The sequence below is a fragment of the Boleophthalmus pectinirostris genome, unplaced genomic scaffold, assembly GCF_026225935.1.
Source record: "Boleophthalmus pectinirostris isolate CB_2022bp ecotype Guang Dong unplaced genomic scaffold, ASM2622593v1 HiC_scaffold_7, whole genome shotgun sequence".
NCBI classification, from domain to species: domain Eukaryota; kingdom Metazoa; phylum Chordata; class Actinopteri; order Gobiiformes; family Gobiidae; genus Boleophthalmus; species Boleophthalmus pectinirostris.
Genome location: NW_026571473.1, coordinates 39984089 through 39990646, shown reverse-complemented (window position 1 = coordinate 39990646; position 6558 = coordinate 39984089). Strand labels below are relative to the sequence as shown.

General features: G+C 45.1%; 1 protein-coding gene across 2 annotated transcripts in view; it reads right to left on the bottom strand.

Moving 5' to 3' along the window:
* Positions 1–3359, bottom strand: part of slc1a8a (solute carrier family 1 member 8a) — a 30959-nt gene extending 27600 nt beyond the window's left edge. For both annotated transcript variants that reach the window (XM_055165220.1, XM_055165221.1), the window contains exon 1: positions 3068–3359. The gene's annotated coding sequence lies outside the window, so the exon portion shown is untranslated. The remainder of the gene's footprint in view (positions 1–3067) is intronic.
* Between the last annotated feature and the right edge of the window lie 3199 nt (positions 3360–6558).

Here is a 6558-nt window from a genome sequence, read left to right as displayed (position 1 = left end):
CCAGGACTAAACCAGGACTAAATCAGAGACTAAACCAGGACTAAACCAGGACTAAATCAGAGACTAAACCAGGACTAAACCAGAGACCAAACCAGGACTAAACCAGGACTGAACCAGGACTAAACCAGGACTAAACCGGGACTAAACCAGAACTAAACCAGGACTAAACCGGGACTAAACCGGGACTGAACCGGGACTAAACCGGACTAAACCAGGACTGAACCGGGACTAAACCAGAACTAAACCGGGACTGAACCGGGACTAAACCGGGACTAAACCGGGACTGAACCGGGATTAAACCGGGACTGAACCAGGACTAAACCAGGACTGAACCAGGACTGAACCAGGACTAAACCAGGACTGAACCAGGACTAAACCAGAACTAAACCAGGACTGAACCAGGACTAAACCAGGACTAAACCAGGACTGAACCGGGATTAAACCGGGACTGAACCAGGACTAAACCGGGACTAAACCAGGATTAAACCAGGACTGAACCAGGCCCCTCACAGACCACCTCCGAGAGAAGAACCTGGAGTCTGGGACGAGGAGAAAACACCACACGTTTAACTGAGTCTGCAGACACTCGTCGATATTTAAACTAGTATCAAAACTAGATCCTCATTTTTCACAGGTATCGATCCTAAAAAAGTCAGATTTTTAGGACAGAGCAGAACTTTTCCTGAATGTGTTTGGAATAATCTGGATCTGGAGCAGAACAAGTAGAAGAACACAGAGACGAGGATCAGGCAGCAAAACAGGTCAGGGGTGAAAAAAGTGTTTTTTGCAAACTGTGGGCAAGACTCTAGACCAAGAACTGTCCCAGATAACAGGGTCCCAACAAAGACCGAGACAAGATCAAGACTTTTAAAGACCGAGACAGAGACAAGACCGAGACCATGGCCCAGTGAAACCAAACCGAGAGCACTTTTGGCATTTTTCTACATTTATTTGTATTTTACAGTTATTCTGTACGGAAGCTCATCTCCACCAGGAAATAAAAAACAAAAGACTCAAAATTATGACTTTTAAACTCATAATTATGAGATTCTGTGAGGCTTTTATTTTTTATTTACTGGTGGAAATGAGCTTCCACAATTCTGGCACATGTATATCAGTGTTTTGTGTCGATGTCCCAATTTTATCAAATTAATGTTTATCAAATTAATGTTTGTTTAATTTAATTTTAATAACTTCCACTGGCACTTTACAGAAAACTGCTAAAGTGAAGGATGTGGGTAAAAGTTCCAAACTGGAGTCACTTTCTCTCACTGGTTTTGCAGTGGGGTTCAGCCTCTGCACATTTATCAAACCAAACACACGTCGTGACAAACACACATTTATTTGGCAAACTTCAGCCACATGTCGCTGTCTGTCTGCTGTGCCGACACTGTCACATAAAGTTTGATTTCACCAAAAGGTGAGAGATTTTCATGCCTGTAGTACACGCCCATGGACTTGGTTTAGTCCTGGTTTAGTCCTGATTCAGACCTGGTTTAGACCTGGTTTAGACCTGGTTTAGACCTGGTTTAGACCTGGTTTAGTCCTGATTCAGACCTGGTTTAGACCTGGTTTAGACCTGGTTTAGTCCTGATTCAGACTGGTTTAGACCTGTTTAGTTTAGACCTGGTTAGTGGTTTAGACCTGGTTTAGACCTGGTTTAGACCTGGTTTTGGTTTACCTGGTTTAGTCCTGGTTTTAGTTGATTCAGACCTGGTTTAGACCTGGTTTAGACCTGGTTTAGACCTGGTTTAGACCTGGTTTAGTCCTGGTTTAGTCCTGGTTTAGACCTGGTTTAGACCTGGTTTAGTCCTGGTTTAGACCTGGTTTAGACCTGGTTTAGTCCTGGTTTAGACCTGGTTTAGTCCTGTTTAATCCTGTTTTTACCTGGTTTAGTCCTGGTTTAGACCTGGTTTAGACCTGGTTTAGTCCTGGTTTAGTCCTGGTTTAGACCTGGTTTAGACCTGGTTTAGTCCTGGTTTAGACCTGGTTTAGACCTGGTTTAGACCTGGTTTAGACCTGGTTTAGTCCTGGTTTAGACCTGGTTTAGACCTGGTTTAGACCTGGTTTAGTCCTGGTTTAGACCTGGTTTAGACCTGGTTTAGACCTGGTTTAGACCTGGTTTAGACCTGGATCACAGGGGGATCGCACAGATGTACGGACACATGAGAACAGAATAAAAAGTTCTATCATGTAACAATAAAAATCACAGGAGATTGTTTTGTTTTTATTCTCAGAATCTGAACAGAAAATCAAATCCTCAAATAAAAAATCACATTTGCAGTTCAGGCCAAGGCTTAAAACTTAACTTAAAGCTGCACTATGTAACTTTTCTGGTGAAGAATCTGCCCTCTGCATATCTCCATGGTGATGTTCTTGCTTTGCCCAGAATGTTCCACACTATGACATTAAAGCATTAATCCAACATTCTCTCCTTTGGGAAACATTGATTCTTCTGATGAGTGGAGTCACCTTTCCACAGATCTGACCTGTAACTTGGCCTGGACACATGGAGGCTGTTTTCATGGAGACAGATAAGTTTAATGACGTAGTGTGGAATATTCCAGGTAAAGCGATAACATCTCCATGGAGACGAGCAGGTGTCCGGAAAAGTGACTAAAGTTAGTGCAGCTTTAACCTTTTACCTCAAACACCAACGAGGATTAACGTAAAAAACAAACAAACAAATAAATAATAAAAAAACAAACAAACAAACAAACAATCAAACAAACACAACGTCGTCTACAAAAACAACTACACCAACTAAACCAGTACTAAACTGAGACTAAATCAAGACTACATCAGGTCTAAACCAGGACTAAACCAGGTCTAAACCAGTACTAAACTGAGACTAAACCGGGACTAAACCAGAGAAAGTGTTCAAACTGACTCTGTGAGAGTCACTTTTAACACTCCACTTTTAGATTTCTATAAACATGTTCTTGAAGATCACTGGATTCTCGAAACTCCTGGACTTTTGATTTTAAACTATTACATAATTTAACTCCGGACCTAATTTAACTCCAGCCAGAGTCAAATGTTTGTGACGGGAATAATCCAGTTTTACCTGGTTCGGTCCGTAATCTCCCCCGGTGCAGATCCACAGCGCGCGGGGACGGAGCGGCTCTGTGCTCGGGCCGCGGGTCACGTCCACTCCGGGTCCGCTCAGGTCCACTCCGGGTCCGGTCACGTCCACTCCGGGTCCGGTCTCCTCCTCTCCCGGTGCGTCTTGTCCCCGGTGCGTCTTTGCCCCCGGTGCGTCTTGTCCCCGGTGCGTCTTGTCTCCGGGTCCGTGTCTCCGAGCGGCTTTCCGCGGAAGGATTAGCTCATGTCGGTGTGAAGAAGAACAGAGCCACAGGCCGAGTTCAGCCGCGCGCCTGGAAACTAAGAGGCTTAAACCAGGTGGACACGCGCGCACACACGCACACACACACTCTGTACACGCACACACGCACTCTGTACACGCACACACGCACTCTATACACGCACACACGCACACACGCACTCTACACACGCACACACACACTCTGTACACGCACACACGCACTCTACACACGCACACACGCACTCTACACACGCACACACGCACTCTACACACGCACACACACACTCTGTACACGCACACACGCACTCTATACACGCACACACACACTCTATACACGCACACACGCACACACACACTCTATACACGCCACACACACTCTATACACGCACACACTCTACACACGCACACACTACACGCACACACGCACACACACACACTCTATACACGCACACACGCACTCACACACTCACACACACACGCACACACACACTCTACACACGCACACACACACTCTATACACCACACACACACGCACACGCACACACACACTCTATACACGCACACACACACTCTATCACACACGCACACACGCACACACACACTCTATACACGCACACACGCACACTCTATACACTCACACGCACTCACACACGCACACGCACACACTCTATACACGCACACACGCACTCTACACACGCACACACGCACTCTACACACGCACACACGCACACACACACTCTGTACACGCACACACGCACACTCTATCACACACGCACACACGCACTCTACACACGCACACACGCACTCTACACACTACACGCACACACGCACGCACACACGCACACACGCACACACACTCTGTACACGCACACACGCACGCACACACGCACACACACACTCTACACACGCACACACGCACTCTATACACGCACACACACACTCTATACACGCACACACACACTCTGTACACGCACACACACACTCTATACACGCACACACACACTCTTCACACGCACACACGCACTCTATACACGCACACACAAACACTCACGCACACAAACAAACGCACTCACGCTCGCGCCCGTGTTGTTGTTTTGTGCGTGATTTCGCTTTTTACGCAGCGGGACGGTTCCAAACTTCATCAATGAACTTCTGTCTGCGCGTCTTAAAGATCCACACAACAAATTAACTCTGACAGAATCAGTTTTAACATTTTCTCAGTGTTTATCTGAGTCACTCTATTCTAGAGTTAATTTAACATTTTCGGAAATGTTCATGAAGTAAAACTGGACCAAAGTTCATGTTTAACCCCAAAATCCAGAGTTATATTCACGTTTTGAGAGTAAACAGATAACACTTTGTAGAGTTATCCTGATTTAACTAAACAACACACAGAGGTGTTTTATTTTTACACACAGTTGAATTAACACCAAGGAAAGTTTAATTAACACTAGAGGGAGTTGAATTAACATTAAGGAAAGTTGAATTAACACTAAAATAATTTAAATTAACACTAGAGGAAGTTGAATTAACTTCAACCACATCAACTCTGGCAAATACCTCCATCTCAAACTCCCATTTAACATTCAAAGAGTTAAAATAACACTTTTTGTGTTAAAAACAACTCTGAAATATTTCACCCTGAATTTTTAACTCTCCAGTTTTTGTGCTTTTAAGTCTTTTTCTGATAGATTTAAGTGTTTATATCTTAAATTTTGGCCCCGTTTTTTTGCAGTGTAGGTCAATGGAGATGAGCTGAAATGATGTAAATGATTCTAGTGAAGGTGTGTGGAGTTTAAAAACACAGTGGAGCACTTCCTGCATCACCACATGATGACATCACGAGGTGGAACAGAGTGTTTCTTGTTTGAGAGCAAAACTCAGCCTAAATGTGCAGGTTTGTGTGTTAAACGTGAGAATGAAACAAAAAAAACAGAACTCCAGGTCTGTTTGTGACGAGGAAATGACAGATTTTTTCCTTTGATGACAGTTTTTGTACCGTACTTTACTTGTTTTTACAAATGTTCCACTAGTTTTGTGGAGTTTTACGTCGACAATGTGAGACGAATAAAACATTAAATCATCAGTCATGTTTGTTTTGTTTTCCTTTCAAACATGTATGATCGTTAAAACCTGCCACGAACAAGAACTTTAACCCTTTTAAGAGGTGAGAAGACCAGGTCAGGAACAGCTGCAGGAGCAAATACTGGTTTTGTTCGTGTGGTCTGGACTTTTGTGGTCTGGTCTTTTGTGGTCTGGTCTTTTGTGGTCTGGTCTTTTGTGGTCTGGACTTTTGTGGTCTGGTCTTTTGTGGTCTGGTCTTTTGTGGTCTGGTCTTTTGTGGTCTGGTCTTTTGTGGTCTGGACTTTTGTGGTCTGGACTTTTGTCGGCTCTTCCTGTAGAACTAAAAAGAAACGAGACCGAAATGAAACGGCAGAAAGAACCGTTCTGTCCCGGTTTGTTTTGAAGTCCTGGTTTTGGTCCGGCTCCAGGACTCACCGATGACGAAAGTGAGTCAGAGCGAGATCTGGACTAAATCCAATAAAGTCCCGCGACAGAACTGGACGAGGACCAAAGGAGCCGCGAGGTCAGCCAGAGACCAAGTCCAGGCCCAGATCCAGGTTTACGACCGGACTACAGACGCCCCACGACGGGTCTGAACCAGATCGAGACCGAGACCGAACCAGGGCCGAACCAGGACCGAACCAGGACTAAACCAGGACTAAACCAGGACTAAACCAGGGACTAGGACTAAACCAGAACCAAACCAGGACTAAACCAGGACTAAACTAGGACTAAACCAGAACCAAACCAGGACTAAACCAGGACCAAACCAGGGACTAGGACTAAACCAGAACCAAACCAGGACCAAACAGGACTAGGACTAAACCAAACCAGGGACTAGGACTAAACAGGACCAAACCAGGACAAACAGGACCAAACCAGGATCAAACCAGGACTAAACCAGGACCAAACCAGGACCAAACCAGGGACTAGGACTAAACCAGAACCAAACCAGGACCAAACCAGGGACTAGGACTAACCAGAACAAACCAGGACAAACCAGGGACTAGGACTAAACCAACAGGACCAAACAGGACAGGACTAAACCAGGACCAAACCAGGACCAAACCAGGGACTAGGACTAAACCAGAACCAAACCAGGAAACCAGGACTAAACCAGAACCAAACCAGGACTAAACCAGGACCAAACCAGGGACTAGGACTAAACC